This window comes from Phodopus roborovskii, unplaced genomic scaffold (genome assembly GCF_943737965.1).
Source record: "Phodopus roborovskii unplaced genomic scaffold, PHOROB, whole genome shotgun sequence".
Classification (NCBI taxonomy): domain Eukaryota; kingdom Metazoa; phylum Chordata; class Mammalia; order Rodentia; family Cricetidae; genus Phodopus; species Phodopus roborovskii.
The window spans coordinates 16,760,978-16,785,225 of record NW_026126433.1 but is presented as its reverse complement, the minus strand read 5'-3'; the positions used below and the strand labels follow the sequence as shown (position 1 = coordinate 16,785,225).

The window sequence follows — 24,248 nt, the reverse complement described above, 5'->3', positions numbered from 1 at the left end:
GTTCAATGCTGGTTTCCCAGGTATCAGTTTGGGGGTCCTTGAGCTCCCCCTTGTTCACGTCAGCTGTCTATGTGGGTTTCTGAAGCCTCCTTTCTTATCACTCCTTATTCTCTGCTTCTGCTTCCAACAGCTACTACATGAAGGTTCTAGGACAGCATGTAAGCTAGTTATCAATTTCACTATCAGGGAATGAAATTTAAGTTAGCCTCTCCACTGTTGCTCAGATTGTTAGTTGGGGTCATCCTTGTAGGTTTCTGGACATTTCTCTAGAGTCAGTTTTCTCTTCAAACCTATAATGGCTCCCTCTATTACAGTATCCTCTTTTTTTTTTTTTTTTTTTTTTTTTTTTTTTTTTTGGCTTTCCTCTATTCATCCCCCAACTCAATCTGCCTGGTCACACATGGTTTTTTCTCCTCCCCTTTTCCTAACTCCATCTCCACTCACTCCCCCTACTCCTGATTGTCAACTGCAAATAGTTTCTTGGTTAGAGGTGGGACTTTCTATTTATTTTCCTTTCTCAGTGCTTGGATTTTGTCTTGAGAGTGGTGTAGTGTAGAAAATATATTCACAAAATCATAGAAGAGAACTTTCCTGACATAGAGAATGACATGCCAAGAAAAACCAAAAAGCTTACTGAACATCAAATAGAGTAAAACACACAAACAGACATAAAATGCCCCCTTGCCACATAATTATCTAAACAGCAAACACAGAAAATAAAGAATGAATATTAAGGGCAGCAAAGGAAAAAGGGTGTATCATATAAAAGCAAACCTATCAAACACCTGACTTCTCCAAGCAAAATCCAAAGGCAAGAAGGCCTTGGAGAGATATTCTACCAACACTAAGAGACCACGGATGACAGCCCAGACTATCACACCCATCAAAGGTTTCAATCATTATAGATGGAAAAACTAAGATATCCCAGGAAAAAACAGATTTAAACAATACTTGTCAACTACTCCAGCCCTACGGAAAGTTCTGGAAGGAAAACTCCAACCCAAAGAAGTAAAGTACACCCACAAAAACATAGACAATAAAAAGTTCCCACTTTACCAACAGCCAAAAGAAAAATGGGGTGAAATACACACATAATATCACCACTACCAACAAATCCAAAACAAACAAGAATTAACAATCAATGGTCATTAATATCCCTCAATATTAATCCTCTTAACTTGCCTATAAAATACAAAGGCAAACAGAATGGATACAATGACAGAATCCATCCTTCTGCTGTATATAAGAAACACACTTCAACTTCAAAGACAGACATTACCTCAAAGTTAAGGATTGGGAAGATTTTCCAATGTAATAGACCCAAGTAACAAACAGGTGAGGCAATCATAATATATAACTAATTATACTTTAAAATAAAATCAATCAAAAGAGATGAAGAAGGTCATTACTTATTCATCATGAGAAACCCATCAAGTCTCCGTTCTCAACATCTATGCCCCAAATACAAAGGCACCAACATTAGTAAAAGAAACATTATGAAAATGCAGATATTTATAGTGGAATATTTCAGCACCCCACTCTCAACATTAATTAGGTCCAACAGACAGAAACTTAACAAAGAAACAAAGTAATTTACAAAAGTTATGACCCAATTGGTCTTAACAGACATTTATAGAATATTCCATCCATATACAAAGAAATATACCTTCTTCTCAGCACCATATAAAATCTTCTCTAAAGTCAACCATATACTTAGCAATATAGCAAACCTCAATAGGTATAAAAAATAGTTGGAGTAACCCTCTGTATCTTATCAGACCACCATGCTTCAAAGTTAGAATTCAACAGCACAAATCGCAGAAAAGCTACAAACTCATGGAAATTGAACAATGCACAATTGCAGCATTCCTGGGCCAAGGAAGAAATAAAGAATGCAATTAAAGACTTCTAGAATTCTGTGAGAACGAAGACACAACATACCCAAACTTATGGGATACTTTGAAAGCAGTACTAAGAGGAAAGTTCATAGCACTAAGTGAGCACATGAAGAAACTGGGGAATAGTTACACTAGAGAATTAAGAGCACAAATGAAAGTTCTACAACAAAAAGAAGCAAACTCATCCTGCAGGAGAAGATGCCAGGAAATAATCAAATCGAGGGCTGAAATCAATAAAGTAGAAACTAGGAAAACAATATAAGGAATCAATGTAACAAAGCATTGGTTCTTTGAGAAAATCAACAAGATAAATAAACCTTTATCCAATCTAAGCAAAATGCTGAGAGAGAACATGCAAATTAATAAGATCAGAAATGAAAAGGGGGACATGAGAACGGACACTGAGGAAATCCAGAGAATCTTCTGGTCATACTTTGAAAACCTGTACTCCACAAAATTAAAAAAAAAAATTAATAGAAATGGACAATTTTCTGAATACATATCACTTACCAAAATTAAATAAAGAACAGATAAGCAACTTAAAAAGCCCTATAACCTCTAATGAAATAGCAGTTACCCAAAGTCTGCCAACTGAAAAAAGCCCAGGACCAGATGGTTTCAGTGGAGAATTCTACAAGAAATTCAAAGAATAGCTAATACCAATACTCTTCAAAATGTTCCACACAATAGAAACAGAAGGGTCATTGCCAAACTCTTTTTACCAGGCTATGATTATCTTAGTACCCAAGCCAAACAAAGACACAACTAAGAAAGAGAACTACAAACCAATATCTCTCATGAGAATTGATGTAAAAATACTCAACAAAATACTAGCAAATTGAATCCAAGAGCACATCAGAGAAATCATCCACCATGACTAAGTAGGCTTCATCCCTGGGATGCAGAGATTGTTCAACATATGATAATTCATTAATGTAATCTACCATATAAACAAACTGAAAAAGAAAAGCCACATGACCATTTCACAAGATGTTGAAAAAGCCTTTGGCAAAATCCAACACCCCTTCATGATTGAGGTATTGGAGAAATCAGGGATATCAGAAACATACCTAAACATAATAAGGGCAATATACAGTAAACCAGCAGCCAATATCAAACTAAATGAAGAGAAACTCAATGTGATTCCTCAAAAATCAGGAACAAGACAAGGCTGTCTACTCTCTCCTTATCTCTTCAATATTTTACTTGAAGACCTAGCTAGATTGTTAAGAAAACAAAAGGATATCAGGGGGATACAAATTAGAAAGGAAGAAGTCAAACTTTCACTATTTGCAGATGATAGGATAGTTTAAATAAGTGAACTGAAAAACTCTCCTAAGGAACTCCCACAGCTGATAAACACCTTCAGCACAGTGGAAGGATACAAGATTAATTTAAAAAATTCGATAGCCCTACTATATTTAGACAATAAAGGAGCTGAGAAAGTAATCAGAGCAACATCACCTTTTACAATAGCCACAAACAACATAAAGTATCTTGGGGGTAACATTAGCCAAACAAATGAAAGACCTGTATAGCAAGAACTTTGAGTCCTTAGAGAAAGAAATTAATAAAGATATCAGACAATGGAAAGATCTCCTTGTATAGGTATGATCAACATAGTAAAAATGCCAATCTTGCCAAAAGCCATCTACAGATTTAATGCAATCCCCATCAAAATCCCAGCAATTTCTTCACTGACCTTGAGAGAAAAATACTCAACTTTATATGGAAAAAGAAAAGACCCAGGATAGCCAAAACAGCCCTGTACAATAAATGAACTTCTGGAGGCATCACCATCCCTGGCTTCAAGCACTATTATAGAGCTATATTCCTGAAAACAGCTTGGTATTGGCACAAAAATAGACAGGGAGAATGGAATTGAATTGAAAACCGTGACATTTATCCACACACCTATGAAAACCTGTTTTTTGACAAAGAAATGGTTTTGGCACAACTAGATGATTGTGTGTACAAGACTCAGAAAGATTCATATAATTACCATTCACCTTAAATTCAAATGGATCAAAGATTTCAACATAAATCCAGCCACACTGAAACTCATAGAAGATAGTGGGAGGTACCCTTAAATGAATTGGTACATCATGAACATAACACTAGTAGCACAGACACAGATCATCAATTAATAAATGGACCTCCTCAAATGGAGAAGCTTCTGTAAGGCAAAGGACACAGTCAACAAGACAACACTGCAGTTCACAGAATGGGAAAAGATATTCACCAACCCCAAATCTGACAGAGGACTCATTCTCATTTCCAAAATATACAAAAAAAAAAAAAAAAAAATCAAGAAGCTACTTACAAAAACACCAAATAGTCCAATTAAATGATTCTCAATAGAGGGATCTAATATGGCTAAAAGTCACTCAAGAAAGAGCTCAACATCCATAGCCATCAGAGAAATGAAAATCAAAGTAACTGAAATAACATCTTTCTCTGGTCAGAATAGTTAAAATCAAAAACACTACAGACAGTTTATCTTGGAAAGGATGTAGAGAAAGAGTAACAATCCTCTACTGCTGATGTGAGTGTAAACTCTTACAGCTACTTTGGAAATCAGTACGGTGTTTCCTCAGGAAAATGGGAATCAGTCTACCTCAAAATCGAATAATTCCATTCTTTAGGCATATACTCAAATGATGCACATTCATGTAACAAAGACATCTGTTCAACTATGTTCATAGCAGCATTATTTGTAATAGCCACAACCTGGAAGCACCCTAAATGCCACACACCTGAAGAATGGATGGAGAAAATGTGGTACATTTACACAATGGAGTACTACTTAGCAGAAAAACCAATGAACTCTGAAAATTTGCAGGCAAATGGATGGAACTAGAAAAAACTATCCTGAGTGAGTCAACCCAATCGAAATATGACAGACATGGTATGTACTTACTCATATATGGTTTTTACACATAGAGAAAATGATTACCCACCTATAATCCACTTTGAAAGAAAAGCTAGGAAACAAGGAAGACCCCAAGAAAGACATACATGGTTCCCTGGAGAAGGGAAAAGGGACAAGATCTCCCAATACAATTGGGAGTGGGGGGGGGAGAGGGAACAGAGAGTAGGGAGAAAGTGGAGGGGAGAAGAGAACATGAGGGAACAGGAAGATTGAGACAGTGAAAGAATAGAGGAAAGCAAGAAAAGAGATACCATAATAGAGGGAGACATTATAGGTTTTAAGAGAAATCTGGCACTAGGGAAATGTCCAGAGATCTGCAAGGATGACCCAAATTAATAATCTAAGAAATAGTGGAGAGGCTACCTTAAATGCCCTTCCCCAATAATGAGATTGATGACCATCTTTTACATGCCATCCTAGAGCCTTCATCCAGTAGCTGATGGAAGCAGAAGCAGACACCCACAGCTAAAAACTGAGCTGAACTCCTAGAGTACAGAGAGGGAGGAGTGATGAGCAAAGGGGTCAAGACCAGGCTGTAGAATTTTTACATATATATTTATTATTTTTTCTTATTTTAATATCTATCCCAGTTCCCTCTCCCTCCCTTCTTTTTTTCTCTTTCCCTCCCTCCCATGCCTCCCACCCCCTCTCATTCCATCACTCTCCCCCATACTCCACAGGGTGGGTGATACCTTCCAGGAGGGATCATCAAAATCTGTCAAGTCATTTGGAGTAGAGAAGAGGATATATACATATACATACATACATACATACATATATATATATATATATATATATATAATTTTTTTCTTATTTTTACATATTGAAGGCTGGAGAAATTTATAGAAACTTATAGAAACTGCTGACCTGAACAAGTGGGAGTTCATGGACTCAGGTGTGATAGCTGGGAAACCAGCATAGGACTGACCCAGACTCTCTGAATGTGGGTGTTAGTAGGAGGACTAGGCAGTTTATGGGGCCTCTGGTAATGGCTCAGTATTTATCCTTAGTATATGAATGGACTTGGGAGGCTATTCCACATGTAGGGATACTCTCTCAGTCTAGACATGTGGCAGAGGGCCTAGGCCCTGCTCCAAGTGATATGATAGACTTTGAAGACTCCCCATGGAAGTCCTTTCTCTACCTGGGGAGCAGAAAGGAGATGGGATAGAGGATTGTTGGGGGAACATGGGAGGGCAAGAGGGTGAAATAACTGGGACTGATATGTAAAACAAGCTTGTTTCAAACAAAATTATATATCCTTATCTGTTGGTGCTAAATTTGTCAGAATGATGTTTGATGTTTCTGAAGTCAGTATCATTATGGAATTGTACTTGATTGAAATCAGTAAAGCACTGTAATATTCTAGAGCTCAGCAGATAAGTTTTTTATGAACTTCTTCAGAAGCTGGAGGCTGTGACTTCCTGGGCAGGGCCATGGATGAAAACATGGTACTTCATCAGTTTCAGGTCCTAAATAGTGTTTCCTCTCACCAAATCCTTCCCAGTCAGAAGTCAATATGCAACCCACATCCTTAGGCTAAAATATTAAGAAAAGATTAAGGTGTTAGACTATGAAGACTCCAGGAATTTGCAATATTTTGAATAAACTTATTAATAAAATATCACTCTCACATCAAATTAAATTAAGTGAAATCTTGCTGATATTTTTTTCTGATATGTCTTTCTTATAAGAATTAGAAGGCATCTGATCACTACATTCAATATGTACTTATGGTGAAAATATCACGGGTATCTATCATGTCATTTCTAAAGAAGCTGGTCTCAGCTGGGTATGGTGATACAGCCTGTAATCCTGACATTCGGGGGGGGCTGGTGATGAAGGATTATGGTCTTTTAGAAAGCCATCTCACAGAAGATACAATAAAGAGTAAAAAGAGTGGTTATCAGAGACTGGAGAAGACATGTAAGATGGCGATTAGACAATGAGGACAATGTTACGTGAACAGGAAGAATGTATTTGGAGTTTTTTATACAGTATAGTGACGATGGCTAACAATATTGTATTCATCACTTCTCAGTAACTACACAGAGAACTTTTTATTGTTGGAGTCCAAGAAAACTCTGAAGGAAGACCCCAGACTCAAATAGTATGTAAGAGCAAATGCATTTATTTACCAACATATTTGAAGTTGTTCACCTGTACAAAATGGTGATAATCAGAGGAGTGTGTAGGCTGTTTTTAAGCACTAGGGGAATTTCAGGGACAGTTAGGTCATCTCCAACATAATTGGTTAAGCAAACAACAGTTATATTAGCATACTTTTAATTTGGGCATATTTGGGTTTCAAGGGGGTTGCAGAAAGTTACCTTGAGGTATTGTGGGGCTGATTCAGGCCTTGTGTCCACTCTCTCTTCCTGGTCCCTGAATGTAATTAGGTCATAAATGGTCATTTGTTGGGAGAGACACCTGTTTGATCCTCCCAGGAAACTTAAACTTAAATACATTTGCAAAAGTGGGAAAGTTTAAATCCTTCATTATGTTCTTGCTACCAGTCATCAGAATCTGGACCAGATGTTTCCATATTCTTGATTTTTGGCCTCTAAGATTCGAAAATAAAGGCTTGTGCAGATTTGGAAAAGATAGGTGAATTGTTTGGAGAGGAGTTTGTGCATGTAGGATATTCAGGTGAAGGAACTAGGCTTCCAAGTATACCAGTAAAATTATGTGTGTGTATGAGAGAGAGAGAGAGAGAGACTTTGAGTTAAACTATCTCTTGTTTGCCTCCTTCAAGTCCCCTCTGAGAAACATTTCTTTTTAATTTGTTAGGGAAGCTGAAGGCAAATTAATTCTTCAAGCTGAGACAGGATGTGGAGCATAATAGGGCATGTGGACTCTCCTACTCTATCTCTATGCTATATATTTTGCCTTGGTCTTCTTTGGAGAGTGACCCCAAATTTCAGCTTGATAATTAAAAGTGAAGGTTGACAATCCCTGGTCATGATCACATGAATGTTCCTCTTTGTTCCTTGTGGGAGCTATTGTTGAAGGGACATCGATAATTTGACCACTTAAATGCTGGAATAAATATATTATACAATCTTATTGAGAAGAGGAGATTCAAGAGGAGGCAAAAGAATGAGAGCCAGGAGGTGGCACTAACAAGGAAAGGAGCACTAGTACTACTCTCTTTCCAGCCTGAGACTGAAGGACTGTCTCCTTGCTTTTCTAAAGTATCAGCTTTGTAGAGGGTATTTTAATAGTTTATCGTACTTTTCCATTGCATTAACATAAAGTCAGATTTCCTCTTGTTGTGTATGAGCATGCCCCCCAGCCCCCGTCCTGCTATGAGTGGGCTCACTTTATTTTGGAGAATCATCTCTGCAAGCCAGTCTAATTTATTTTTTAATATACAGTTTTGGAAATTATTATTATATAATTACGGCATTTGATCATTTTCTCTTCTTCCTCCAAGCACTCCCAGTACCCCTACTTATTCCCTTTCTAATTCAGGGCCCCAGTTTTGTGAATACATGCATGCATGCATGCACTTTGTGTGTATTTGCATGTGTTCCTAAACAAATAAACAACCAGATTCTTGATCTTTTGAGACAAGAAAACTTGTGGCTATACCTAGTAAGCTGGCAATAATGATCTTTAATTGATTTTCATGAGATGGAGTCTGGATTAATTTGGAGGTGGCTCTCCCAACAGAAGCCTGAGCTGGGTTAGCTATAAAAAAAAAAGATCAGAGGAACAGAGAACAAGAAAATACATTTGCCAGAGGATATAACTCAATGATTAGATCTTAGAGTTTCCTGCAAGGAGGGTGGATTTGCATAAACCATTAGACAAGTTTCTGATCTGGCACCTGGATTATTTGGGTGTGTAGACAGCAGTGAATAGAGTCCCAGGTTAAAAAGAAAAAGGAAGAGGTTACCTTTTTGAGTTAATTCAAGAACAGACCATGAATGTCAAGTATGTTACTAGTTTCTCCCACTCAGCTGATTGCCAGTAGCTAATGGGTGTCAAGAAGTACTGAGCCTATTTGTTCCCTGGTATTTAAAGCCTCTCTTGGGGCCTAATCCTGTGGATATGCTGGCTGCGCATACCCCATTCCTCCTGCTAAAAGGCATAACAGTAGGGTAAATGGGATTTAAAAGAAATGCAATTCGATTAGTCAAATCTGAGGCAACAGTTCCCTAGGCAGCAGTGTTGTTTTAATCAGAACAGGAAGTTGATAAAAGTTACCAAGGTCAGATGCTAGGTTGAAGCAATCATAATCAGTTTGTTTCATTTATCTTTGGATAGTTTCCTGTATCTTCAAAGGGCTCGAATGAGTAGTCTATTGTCTCTGTTGGTTTTGGAATCAGAGGGAAAGTCATGGCCCTGGAAAGATTAATCCATATACTTCAATGACCTTCACTGCCTTTGGAGTGGCCAGCATGACCATATAGGGTCCTTTCCATTTTGGGGTAAGTTTGTATGATATGCATTTTAAAATTTTGAGTAGTGCTTGTTCCCCAGCATTAATCTGGATATCAGTGGAGGTATGACCCAGGGCAAGGAAAACCTGAGTGTTCAATACTCTAGCTGCCATCTCAAGTTGTCACAAATCAATATATCTTTTGTCTCAGGGTCTTCTATTGAGTTTTTATATAAGGATGTTCTCTCATAAAGCCTCTCAAAGGAGGTCATTTAAACTTTTGTTCTTGGGGATGCTCCATGTTCTCATCAATGCAATGGGTGGATAGTCAGCCATTTTCCTGGTCTCTTGGTAAAGATTGGCTAAATACATTTTCCAGGTATGATTGGCTCTTGGCTCTTCCTGTTTTTTTTTTTTTTTTTTTTCCCCAGAGGACTGGATCCTCCAGCAGAATGTAAATAATATTTGATGCCTAAAGCCTTAGTCATCCTTTGGGTTATTTGTATAGTGAAGGAGGGTCCATTGTTACTCCGTAGTGACTGAGTAACCCCAAATTAGAGATAATGTCTTTTTAGTAAAGCCTTTGTTTCTCTGCTGCTTCTCTCTACATTCTAATGGAGTCTAGGCCTACCCTTAAGGGTGTTTATCTGTGCACTCAAAAGTCTGTATCTCCTGAAGGATTGCATGGGAGTGAAATACCTCATCTGTAAAACAGTAATAGTAGTGAACTGAGAGGATGGTCTAGCTGCAAATGACAACTGTGTACACAACTGAGTAATTTACCATCATATCAGTAAGAAGGAGAACCTACCTATTCACAATGTTCAGGATTAACTGACATTCCTCAGAAGTAATTGTCTTAGTTTGGATTTTTATTGATGTGATGAGACACCATGACCATGGCAACTCTTATAAATAGAAACATTTAATTGATGTGGCTTGCTCCTTATTTCAGAGGTTCAGTCTATCATGGTCATGAAGGGGACAATGGCGGCATGCATGCATACATGGTGCTGTAGCTGAGAGTCCTACATCTTGACTCAAAGGCAACAGGAAATTTACTGTCAAACTGAGGGAAACTTGAGAAAAAAAAAAGACCTCAAAGCCCATGCTCACAGTGACATACTTACTCCAACAAGGCCACACCTTCTAATAGTGCCACTCCCTATGGGACTATGGGACCATGGGGACCAATTACATTCAAACTATCACAGTTATGAGGCTGATGTTCTCCAGTGGGCGAAATGAATGTCTCCTGGGCTCTCTAGTCATCCCTCCTTTCCACAACCATAAGAGTCTTAGAAGTCTCTTCTTTCTTCTGAGACTTGGGGCAGTCAATGTCCAATGTCACAGATCTGAAACAGTTTGCTGGCAAACTTGACAGTGAAAATCTCATACTGTCTTTTTCTATTATTTAGCTTTCTTGCATTCAAAGCTAGTCCTTCTAGGCTTTCTCTGTAGTTTTGAGGACCTATCAAGGGAATGTCCAATTGTGGCTGCCATGATTTTGGCCTATGATTTTATGTTTTGTTCTGTTCTTCACTCCTCTTGTTCCCTATTGTTAAAGACAGGGAAATTATTTCTACTAGTTGATTAGAAGTTTGGGGCATCCATTTATGGTTTTTTTAAAGAGTTTCTTCTGGCTGACTTGGTAATAAAATGTTGCCACATTAATGTCTTTCCCTTAGGAATTGTAGGATCAGTGTTATATTTATGGAAATCTTCCACAAATCTGTTATAAAACACAACAGGATTCCCAGTTTTCCCTGGGCTATCCCTTTGACATTGTCACAGTTGTCTAACTGATTTATTCTAATTTTCATCCCCAGTAAGACTGCAGAAACTTTGTTCTTACCTGAAATCTTAGTCAGGTAGTGGAGAGGGGATTGGTTCTTCCCTAGAATGTATGATGCTTCCATTTCTAGCAAGCATCTCATCTGCTTCTGTTTGACTACAACAATACTTCCCCCTTAGGTCTAAGACTCAGAACTTCAAGCTCCCCTCCTGAGTTCTCAACATATTCAGGGCGATTTACCCCATACTTTTGAAAAATCCCTAGCAGCTAAAGAGTTGAATCAGGACATGGAAGCAAAAATACTACTAAATGATTGAGGTAACAGTTACCTTACCATATTTGGGTTTCTTCCCTCTCACTGCTATTTCAGTCCTAGGCAGAGGAGTTGGTGAAGAATGTCTAGCAGCAGCTCTTTCTAACCAAATTCAATTGTTCAGTTGTTAATATAACCCATAGGCAACATAATGAAAAAGATGAGAATATTTCCTCATGCACTCTGAGCTGGCTTTACATAGATATAGAGGAATATAGTTCAGTTGGTAGGGTGCTTAGATAGCATGCACAAAGGTGAGTTTGAACACCTGCACTGCCTAAAGCGAGCATGGTGGCACATTCCTGTAATCCAGACCAAGTTGGGCTTAGAAACACGAGAGTCTGCTTCAAAAACATTTGTGTCTGAACTCCTAATAACTGAGTCAGAGAAACAATATTGGGGCTTGTTTTGTTGATTTAAATAAAATATTGTGCATGCTACAAATTAGTTGTGCCTGCAGTGGAACTAGAGTGAACAAAAATGTACCATTCTTCTTAGGGAGGGGATCCTGTTCTAGCCAAGGTGTGATGAATGTTTTAGATTCTGAAAAGAATTCCTTCTTTTCATCTATAATGATTTTGGCTCAAGAAATCTGGGCATGTTTCTTCTGACAAGGAGCCATGGTTCTTCATAAGAGAGCAGAATTGCCACAGTAAACAGAGGGGTATTTCATCAAGGAAAAAAGCCATACATCAAATTCAGCTCTGTCTTTCCAAGTCAGTCTTCATTCCCAAGCTCATCATTCACATGTGTTTAGAAATGTGAATACATTTTATGTTGATAATACAACTCACTAGATTCCTAAGAGATTTCATAGATTGAGATCCTAGAACTGTGTAAAAATAGGCTATAACTTCAATATGAACTTAAAGTCTCAATCAAATAAAACTGACCTCTCATGTCAAAGAGAAAAAAAAATATATTTCTTTGCCAAATATGAGTATCAGGTTGCCCTTAAATAGCTATCCCAGCATGGGAGTGTTGTGTGGCAATCTCTTCCAAATGGAACATTCCTTCCCTGAAAGACAATGAAGGCTAAAGGAGGAGTGAGTCTCAGGAGACTCAGGAAGCAAACAGATTTCACGTTTCTGCGAAAACTGAAGCATATAAGACTCATGAGGACCTTTCCTTGTAACTGACTATCTCAGTGTGAAGAGGATTTTGTTTGTTTGTTTTTTTTTGTTTTGTTTTTGTTTTTTGTTTTTTGTTTAAATCTGTTTAGCTGCCTGGAAGTTACACAGAGAATGCCAGGGTTTCAGTGCTGTGGAACAACCTTTGTACACTGTAAACATGTATTCCTCTCATTGTTAATAAAAAGCTGATTGGGTGATGGCTAGGCAGACAGAATGCTGGGAAGAAGGAGGGTGGAGCCAGAGGACTCGTCAGCCAGATGGAAAATGAACAGGAATGCAGGAAATGTAAAAGGCATGGGACAACACATAGATTACTAGGTATGGATTAATTTAAGTTGTAAGATCTAGTTAATAATAAGTTTGAGCTATCAACTGAGGATTTGTAATTAATAATAAGTCTCTGAGTGGTTTTTTGCAAAGTGGCTGGTGGAACAGAGCTGACTGCAGTTCTGATGAAAACCTTTGTCTAAATTTCAGCTTTCATATGTGGTCAATTATGTGCCTCACAGATGACTTTTTAGCCAGCATTTGATAGAAGTCTTGTACTTGTCCATTATGTAGACTGGACAACAAATGATACAGTTTGACAATTAACCAAAAATGTTTTTTTCAGGATTTCCCTGAAGATGTCATTGCTCACAGACAGCAGGAAGTAATTTTAAGAACATGACATCCACATTCTCAAGAGGTGGGGTGGATGATTTTGTAGTAACTCATGGGGTTATGGATATTTGTAATTGTTTAGGTGAATTGGTTACAAAATGCTGTTGCTTATGATCAGAAAGGAAGTTGAACAAAGGGGATTATACTAAATGCTTTGTTTTGATTAAAAAAAGAGAGAAATCTAGATATGGTAGGACAAAATCTGCTCTGAAAAAAATAAAGGGTGTATATAGAGATGATGACATAAGAAGGTAGATTATTGAATCTACTCCTAAAAAGCCACTACTAATTTTAAATATTTTACATTGGATTGGGCTTCTGTATATTGTATACAAATGTTGTATATTTATACAAATTTGAGATTAATTTTGCTAAAACTTATGTACATATGTTTCTAATGCTCAAGATAGTATATCTATATAGCTCATTTAAGTATGCAATACAAATTTCTAGCCCTTGAAAATTATTATCACCTATATTATAGGATAATAAGGAAATGTAGTTAAGAATTAGTCAACTATAACAATTGAATTTGTAGTTACTTTAGGTATGTTTACAAGGTAAAACTGTTGTGTTAAAAAAGACAGGTCATCTTCAAACACTTCAGAGATCTATAGAATATGGCATTTAACATGTTTTAATAACATGGGTTCTTTTTTCATGACAATGAGACATGTATACACCTGCAGCACCATTCTACATCAGAGAAGATGATGAGCATCAAAGAAATTCTTCATGGAGTTTGAATTCTTCATGGTAAAGGAACTCTTACCATGAGTTCTTCATGGTAAAGGTAAGCCATTGGAAAAGAAAGTGCCCTTGCCTCAACTGCTGACAGTATGCTGTCCAAATTGGACAAGCAGAACACTAAAAAGAGTGATCTTTCCAAGACAAGATGATCCAGTCCTTCAGATTAACAGAAATGTCTGTCAGATATACTAGGCCTACAGTCCGAAGATTGATACCCCAATGTTGCAGAGCCACTTGGGTGACTGTTCAGGCAGACAGTTGTTTCTGTCATTTCTCACATTCTTTGGAATTCGCTTGCTCATACTTCCTGTTTACTTAGTAAATATATTAATTCCTTTTTGGTTATTTGATGAAGTCAAAGACAGATAGTTGTAATTATGGTTTTCTGTTGTTATGATAAAAGATAAGTTACATATAAAACTCTATACTCCCAACGACAGGATAGATGATAAAATATTTTCTTTAAATTTTGACAGTGTTAATGGACTAAATATTATTAACTATAGTTCTTACTTGATAACTGTTATATTTAATTTAACTATTTTAAAGTTAAAACCATTCGTTTTATTTACACAGAAAAGAAAAGATAATGGGGGAAGTCCTTCTGTATATATATTTCTTTTATTGGTTGATGAACAAAACACTGTTGGCCAATAAGGCAGGAAGATAGGTGGGACTAGGAAACACAGAGTATTTTGGAAGAGGTAGGTACAGAACAGTCACCATGTGAGCCACCAAAGGAGTTAGAGGTTTGGACCCTTCTTTGATAAGATAAGACCATGTGGAAATACTTAGGTTGATAGAAAACAGTTAATAATTAAGAGAGAGCTAGCTAATAAGAATCCCAAGCCACCAGCCAACAGTTTTATAATTAATATAGCATCTGTGTGTTTATTTGAGCTCTAGGGCAAGGGACCAGCATATATAATTTTGGCTCAGGATCTGGAAGATTCCCTCAAAATAAATCTTTGATCTATCAGTCAGCCTTGTAGAATTTATAACATAGATGCATAAATGTTCCTGTGGTCAAACACTTTGGCAAAAACAAAAGGACAGAAAGGGTCTCAATAACAGTTTATAGTCTGTAAGTGTGGGGAAATCAAAGCAGCAGAACTGAAATTAACTAGTAGCCTCTACATTAAAAAACAGAGAGATTAGATACATGCATGGTTATGCTTAGCTTATCTCTCTTCTTTTATTTTGTCCTGGGTCAAAATCAGAGAAAGGTCCTCCCACCCCTATTTGCACATCAATTAAATTACTGGAGGCAATTTCTGGCAGACCTGCCTAAAGCCAGCTCTGTCTTCACAGCCCCTCATTGAGACTCCTTTCACAGGTTTTTCTAGATTGTATTGAGGTGGAAATTAACATTATCCATCACCATAGGTGTAGCCTTCATCTGGGAATGACAATCAATAGTTTCCCATCTTGGCCAAGCTTCATCTTTTGTGCATGCAGAGATCAAAGATTCTTTTATGGTTCATGGTTCTAGGTAGGCTCATTTCTCTGATGTGGTAAAATTGAAATAGGCAGAAAAACAGTCTTCAGGGCAAAAAATACATCTTTCATTATAGTAATACCATACTGTAAGGACACACATTTCTACTTTTATATCCTAATGCAAATCTATATACTTTTATAGGTGTATTATTATGGTTATGATTTTAATGTAAGAATTATCTTAGCTTCCTGAATAGGAAGAAAAACTGTTCATGTTTCACTGAATGCAAATAATTTGGATGAGAAGCTGAGAATATGACATGCCCAGTTTATTCAAATAAGCATCAAAGTTTTCAAAACATGGACTTAAAATGTGGAAGGCAGATGAGTATATAAGCAAAGAAAATTAAACAATTGGCATATATCCGATATGAGTATCTTTCAAGACATTTTTTTCATGTAAAGTATGAGGCAATAATCATATTTATAGAGGAAAAAAACTATAGAGTCATTCCATGCTGTAAGGTCAGTTTTATTAACACTTAATCCATATGTTATAATTTCACTCTTTTAAATTAGACAGCTCTGTGGTTGGTTTGATAGTATATTCAGAGTCATGTCACTGCTCTAATTTTAGAACATTTCACTGTGCTTGAAGGAAATGGGTGCCAATCTGCAGTGGATACATACCAAACCCAGAAGCAATATCTAGTTGATAGCAGTTGCAAATGAAAATTTAGTTTTCTTCAAGAGAGTCTTATTGGGGAAACAAAGTACATTAGATGTGTAACAGAATATGAACTCAATGGCATCTTTGAAAGTTTCTTATTTCATAATGTCATGTCAGGGATGTTGTTTACATTGAAATCTTAATTGTTAAATTTTACAAATAAATCTCAAAAACCGATGCTAGGGTGAAAATGTGCTAGCTCAGAAAGGCAGAGAAAACATGGGCTGACTTTTCCTCTTCCATCAACATCCCAGCGAGAGTTTTCTCCTATGATGTCTAACAAAAATTCCTTCAACCAAATATTCCTTCAGTATTCTTCCTGTGTCTCTCTTTCCACCCTCCTAACTGTAGTGCTAAGTTATTTATGATTTATTAAAGCTTGCCTGAGCATTCAGAAAGCAAAATGAGCCACATCTATAGATGTCAGGCAGCCAGAAGCTGGGAGGTGGTGGTACACACCTTTAATCTCTAGGACACAGATTAAGAGGTAAACATATCTCTGTGAGTTCAAGGCTACCCACATATACACAAGAGTGAAACAGTCTAAAAGAGAATTACAGCTCACACCTTTAATCCCAACATTAGGGAAGTATAGAACACAGAGCAAATTTCCTTAAAGGCATTCATTCTCCCACACTGAGGAGAGGCAGAAGTCTGAGACTTGGTGAAGAGCTTGTCCATGGTTCAGCCCTTTCAGCCTGAGCTAGAGGTGAGAACTAGTGGCTGGCTGCTTGGCTTTTTCTGATATTCAGCTTGAAGTTTGAACTCAAACATCAATCTTTGGATCTTTTATTTACCGTGTTATACCTGACTTCATCTAACTCTATGATTATTGCCTCTGACCCATGGCTGATTTTATTTAATCGTATTTACAATATTTAGGCAAAAAGATCTAGGATTAAAAGTGTTTTCTAGGACCCAGCCAACTCACATTTAGAAGCAGTTTTTTTTTTTTTTTTTTTTTTTTTTTTTTCTGGTAAATAATGTAATCTCAGGGTTCACAATATGATCAAATGTCTTGCAACACAGAGCTTCTTTTTTCTTTCTTTTCTATTTATCACAATTTTAGCTTTATTTTATTTACATATTTTCTCCTCTCTTTTTCCCTGACAGGCCCTTTGCATTTATATTATGGATTCCAGTGTAGTGTTCAAGCTTTACTGTACAGCTATACTGTACAGCTGAAAAAAGCTTGGTACTGGCACAAAAATAGATAGGTAGATAAATGGAATCAAAACAAAAATCCTGACATTAACCCACACATCTATGAACACCTGATTTTTGACAAAACCACTGAAAGTATACAATGGAAGGAGGAAAGCATCTTCAGCATGGTGCTGGTGCAACTGGATGATGGTATAGAAGACTGCAGATAGACCTATGTCTATTGCCATGCACAAAACTTAAGTCCAAACAGATCAAAGACCTCAATATAAATCCAGCCACACTGAACCTCTTAGAAGAGAAAGTAGGAGGTATCCATGAACAACTTGGTACAGGAGACCACTTCCTGAACATAACACCAGTAGCACAGACATTGAGATCGACAATTAATAAATGGGACCTCCTCAAACTGAGAAGCTTCTGTTAGGCAAAGGACACAGTTGACAAAACCAAATGGCAGATCACAGTCTGGAAAAAGATATTCACCAACCCTACATCTGACAGAGGGCTGATCTCCAAAATATACAAAGAGCTGAAGAAACTAGTCACCAAAACACCAAACAACCCTATTAAAAAGAAATGGGGTACAGAATTGAAAAGAGAATTCTCAAGAGAGGAAATAAAAAAGGCTGAAAGACACTTAAGAAAGTGCTCAACATCCTTAGCTGTCAGGGAAATGCAAATCAAAACAACTTTGAAATACCATCTTACTCTTGTTAGAATGGCTAAAATTAGAAACACTAGTGAAAACTTATGCTGGAGAAGATGTAGAGAAATGGGGAACACTCCTCCACTGCTGTTGGGAGTGCAAACTTGTACAGCTACTTTGGAAACCAATATGGCGGTTCCTCAGGAAAATGGAAATCAGTCTATCACAGAACCTGTCAATCTCAATCTTAGGCATATACCCAAATGATCCACATCCATGCCACAAACACATCTGTACAACTATGTTCATAGCAGCATTATTTGTAATAGCAAGAACCTGAAAGCAACCTAGATGCCCTTCATCTGAAAATTGGATAAAGAAGATGTGGCACATTTACATAATGGAGTACTACTCAGTGGGCAAAAACAACTGACTCTTGAAAATCGCAGGCAAATGGATGGCACTTGAAGAAACCATCCTGAGTGAGGTAACCCAGTCACAAAAAGAGGAACACTTACTCATATATGGATTTTAGATGTAGAGCAAAGGATCACTAGCTTATAATTCACACTGCCAGAGAAACTAGTATACAAGGAGGAACCTAAGAGATTTATACAAGGTCCCTCACAAAATGGGAAAGAAACAAGATCTCCTGAGCATATTAGGAGTGGATAGATGGCAGTCAGTGGAGATGGAGTTAGGAGAAAGAGAAGGGAGGAGAGAACATGTGGGACTTAGAAGATTGAGCTGGGGGATGAATAGAGAAGAGCAAAAACAAAAGAGCAACCATAAAGAGGGAGCCATTATAGGTTTGAAGAGAAAACTGAATTTAGAGAAATATCCAGAGACCTTCGAGGATAACCCCAACTAACAATCTGAGCAACAGTGGAGAGGCTAACTTAAATGCCCTTCCCTGATAATGAGATTGATAACTAACTTAAATGCTGTCCTGGAACCCTCATGTAGGAGCTGTTGGAAACAGAAGCAGACACCCACAGCTAAACACTGAGCCAAAGTCCTGGAACCCATTTGCAGAGAGGAAGGAGTGATAAAAAATGGGGTCAAGTTCAGGCTACAGAAATCCACAGAGACAGCTGACCTGCACAAGGGGGAGCTCATGGACCCCCCAGACTGATACCTGGTAAACCAGCATTGAACCAACTCAGACCCTCTGAAAGTGGGTCTCAGTAACAAGGCCTGGGTAGTCTAAGGGACCTCTAACAGTGGAATCAGGATGTATTTCTGGTGCAGGAGCACATTCCCCATGGAGGGATATTCCCTTAGCTTAGAGACAGGAGGGATGGCCTAGGCCCTATTCCAAGTGACTTGACAGATTTTGATGATCCCTCCTGGAAGGCCTCATCCTCCCTGTGGAGTGTGTGGGGAATGGGATGGGTTGGGGGTGGTGGTCAGGAGGCATGGAAAGAAGGGAGTGAGAGGGAACTGTGATCAATAGATAAATTTAGAAAAAAATTATATGTATGTATGTATGAAAGAAAAAGTTTGGGTTATTAATTACATGCGATAGCAGAAGACATATGGATTACTTGCCGCTCTGCAAAAAATTTCTTAATTGGAAAGCATATCCACTTTGTTTATAAACTCATAAAATACACTGCAGAAAATATTCTGCCTTCATGGAAAAGTCTGTTCTTTTTTTACCCACATCACATTTCACTGTTGTAACCTTCTTCCTAACTTTACACTATGGTATCTCAGGAGACTTGCACTTATCTCCCCTTTTATAGTGGTGATGGTGGGTTCTTCTAGAATAATGGAACTTCTCTCAGTTCTTTGAGCCCAAGGAACTCAGGTACTAGATGACTAACAGCCACTAAAGCCACTCCAAGCCAATAGCTTTCAAATTGTTTTATTCTTAAGAAGAATAAGAAAATATGAACAAGCAGTTAATAGAGAAAGATAGATTATTAAGGAAAAAGGAGAACTCCTGAGAATGGGAGAGGTTTCAACATATGAGTATGGATATGATGTCTGTTCTTGATTGTGACTGAAGTGATCTGTATTGAGATGGGTCACTTTTTGAATGCATCATTGGCCAAACTAATAAAGGTTTCAATGCTTTCTTGGCCCAATCATAACCATATTCATATCTTCATTGTCTGATCATGAGAGTGTTCCTATATGTCATGAGACTAGCAAATAACACACCATGACCACCCCTGCTCTTACAGCCTAAGAGGAGATAATACCTCCCTCAATAGAATATTAATTCAGACTGTGTTAACCCACCAGTCATTCCATTCAGAGAAGAAGGTAGGCTGACTGCAGATATTCACCTCTCCCTCTGTTTCTCCAGATCCAATCCCCAAATCTATTCTCTAGCTCACAACAGAACACCCGAGGAAGCCTTCTCTCACCCCTGGCTCATATCCCATGGATCCCACAGACCTCCTGTTAATTTCCCTCTCCCCACTACTTGCTTTATCCTACCCCCCCCCCCAACTCTGGTAGGCATTCTCTGCTATCCACAGGCAACTCCTACTAGGAAAACAGATAGGATAACTACAAATCTTTACCTCTTCTTCCCTTCCTTCAAATCCCCCAACCTCATCCCAACTCTATATGAGACCTTCTGGGGCAAGCTCTTTTCTCTGTATGTCCCCATTCCAAGGAAACCAAATAAGCAGATACTGTGAACCCACTTAGACCCATAGTCTATCTCCATTACTAAGTGTAAGATCCCAATACATAGAATCATATTTGACCAAAAACCCTCAGTGGGCTTACCTATTAGGTCCTCAGAAAATTTCCTATCTGGAAATACATAGCCACCACACTGTCTTAAAAGCAAGATAGAAAACACAAACCAAGGCAAAGAACACCCACCCAACAAAAACAAAATCATATATCAGCACCTAGAATAGCAAACTTCTGAATTCCACATGCTAAGATGCTGGTATAAAACCACAATACTTACAGCCAGAACAATCAATATATCTCCACCAGAGCCCTAGGACAGTAGGCTCTGAATATTCCAACATAGCTGAGGAACAAGAAAAAGTTCATTTATGAATATGGTAGAGGTCCATAAAGAGGAAATTAATGAAACTCTCAAGGAAACATATGAAAACACAAATAATGAAATAAAATGACTAAAACCATTTAAAACTAAAAGGTTAAATAGAATCAATAACAAAAATTCAAACTGAGGGAACTCTGGAAATGAAAATTTTAGGAATTAAAACAAGAAATTCAGAGACAAGCATCAGCAAAAGACTACAAGAGATGGAAGAGAGAGTCTCTGGCATTGAAGACACCATAGAAGAAATGGATACATTAATCAAAGAAAATGTTAACTCTAAATATTCCAGGCACAAAATTTCTGAGAAATCTGGGCTACTATGAAAAGACCAAATCTAAGAGTAGATAATGGAGGAAGGACTTTTCACCAAGATGGCACCGAAAGCGAAGAAGGAAGCTCCTGCCCCTCCCAAAGCCGAAGCCAAAGCGAAGGCCTTGAAAGCCAAGAAGGCAGTGCTGAAAGGCATCCACAGACATAAAAAGAAGAAGATCCCACCTTTCGGAGGCCCAAGACACTGCGGCTCCGGAGGCAGCCCAAATACCCTCGGAAGAGCGCTCCCCGGAGAAACAAGCTTGACCACTACGCCATTATTAAATTCCCTCTGACCACTGAGTCAGCCATGAAGAAGATAGAAGACAACACACTTGTGTTCATTGTGGACGTCAAGGCCAACAAGCACCAGATCAAACAGGCTGTGAAGAAACTCTATGACATTGATGTGGCCAAAGTCAACACCCTCATAAGGCCTGACGGAGAGAAGAAGGCGTATGTTCGGTTGACTCCTGATTATGATGCTCTGGACGTTGCCAACAAAATTGGGATCATTTAAATTGAGTCCAGCTGGCTAATTCCAAATACACACTTTTTCACCATAAAAAAAAAAAAAAAAGAAAGAAAAGAAAAGAAAAATGGAGGAAGGAAAAGAAACCTAAATTAAAAGGCTTAGAAAATATTTTCAACAAAATCATAGAAGAAAATCTCCCTAACCTAATGAAGGAGCAAGAAATATAAAAACACAAAATAGACTGGATCATAAAAGAAAATCCACTCAACACAAAGCAGTCAGGACACTAAACATATAGCATCAAGAAAGAATATTAAAAGCTGCAAGGGGGGGGCAAGTAACTTATAAAGGCAGGCCTATTAGAATTACATCAGGTTTCTCAATGAAGACTCTAAAACACAGATTACTATAAGACTCTAAGAAAGGACAGATACCAGTTCAGACTACTATAACCAGCAAAACTTTTAATCATGATCGATGGAAAAATTAAGACTTTTCATGATTGTCTTAGGGTTTCTATTGCTATGAAGAGACAACAATGACCGTGGCAACTCTGGTAAAGGAAAATGTTTTATTTGGGGCTGGTTTATAGTTCAGAGGTTTAGTCCATTGTTTTCATGGTGGAACACATGGTGACATGTGGGCAGACATGGTGCTGGAGAGATTGCTGATTGCTTAGAGTTCTATATCTTGATCTGCAGGCAGCAGAAGGAGGCTGCATGCCACACTGGGCATAGCTTAGACATGGAGGCCAGCCCTCCACAGTGATGCATTTCTTCCAGCAAGGCCACACCTACTCCAACATGGCCACACCTCCTAATAGTGCCACTCCCTATAGGTCAAGTATTCCATCATAGGAGTCTATGGAGGCCAAACCTATTAAAACAACCGCAATGATAAAATCAACACACACACACACACACCCCAACACCACCATCACCAAGACCAACAACAAAATAATTGTAATCAACAATCATTGGTCGTTGATCTCTCACAAAATCAGTTGTCTCCATTCCATCGTTAAAAAATCCTCTGCTTCACTGCACTGAGCACCCCTGCTGGCAGCCCTATAGCCCTGTTCTTCCATGAGTCCAGGAGGCCTCAGCCCTCTCCTGAGGGCGCCAGAGACTGAAGGGTCCAGCGGAAGGGTAGAGCGGCTTGCCAGCACCCGCCAGGCTGTGCTGGCAGTCGCTGTCACCGTGGTCGTTGTCCTGTCTGCGCCTGAGCCATGGCCAATTACATCCATGTGCTGCCCGAATCGCCGGAGGTGCCAAAGCTCGACATGACACTGCAGGACTAGGAGGAGCAGCGGAGCATGAGTTCTGGAGCACCTGGGGCCATACTGGGACCCACACGAGGTGACCCTGAAGTTCTTCACAGATGGAGTCATAAATAAACTCATTGCCTGCTGTGTGGGTGACACCATGGAAGATGTAGTTATGGTGAGAATGAGATTAAGAGTTTCTGTGTGTTGCAGGTGCATGGCTGTGCACCTCAGCTCTATTGTACCTTTAATAATGGACTCTGTTATGAGTTTAACAAGGCCAAGCTTTGGACCCACAGCATGTCTGCAACCCAGCCATTTTCAGGCTAATAGCTCGTCAGCTTGCTAAAATCCATGCTATCCATGCACACAATGGGTGGATCCCCAAATCAAACCTATGGCTAAAGATGGGGAAATACTTCTCTCTCATTCCCATAGGATTTGCTGATGAAGACATTAATAAAGGTTCCTAAGTGATGTCCCAAGCCCTCAGCATCTTCAGGAGATTTATTGGATGAAGGAAATCCTGTCCAACTGGGCTCACCTGTGGTGCTTTGCCAACAATGACCTGTTATGTAAGAATATAATCTACAATGAGAAACAAGGTGACATGCAGTTCATTCATTATGAGTATTCTGGATACAACTGTCTGGCATATGATACTGGAAACCATTTCAATGAATATGCCGGTATCAGTGATGTATACTATTTGGACAGTCTCTGTCCAGACAGAGAATTCCAGGGCTAGTGGCTGTGCTCTTACCTTGAAGCCTACAAGGAGTATAAGGGCTTTGGCAGTGTAGTCACTGCAAAGGGGAGTAGAGACACTCTTCATTCAACTCAATCAGTTTTCATTGGCTTCTCATTTCTTCTGGGGGCTTTGATTCAAGCCAAGTACTCCACAATTGAGTTTGATTTTCTTGGGTATGCCATTGTTCACTTTAACCAGTACTTTAAAATGAAGCCCGAGGTCACAGTACTAAAGATGCCTGAGTAAATAGGCCTTACTGTTCTCCAGGAGCTGAGTATTGCTTGTGGAGGTTTCCCAAGCAATTCCAAAAGCCAATATTTGTTAACACTCATTTAATTTTGGTATGTGGCTTTACAAATTATGCCTCTAAACAACCAATCTATTTTTAAATAGAATGCTGTTAAAAAATATGCTTACTGTTGTCAATAAGTGGCAGGCTAGATATTTGTCCATCTGTGAAAAGAGTAGAGTCAGCTTTAGCCTTTGGCAATACAGTCCATGTTATATGTGAATTATTTATTACAGATTTGACATGACTGACTACTTTCATCT

The 24,248-nt window shown here is 38.4% G+C and overlaps 2 pseudogenes; both read left to right on the top strand.

Moving 5' to 3' along the window:
* Nucleotides 1-21,268: 21,268 nt before the first annotated feature.
* LOC127223380 (60S ribosomal protein L23a-like) lies at nt 21,269-21,741 on the top strand (annotated as a pseudogene).
* A 1,153-nt stretch (nt 21,742-22,894) lies between these two features.
* LOC127223379 (ethanolamine kinase 1-like) lies at nt 22,895-23,942 on the top strand (annotated as a pseudogene).
* The last annotated feature ends 306 nt before the right edge of the window (nt 23,943-24,248 follow it).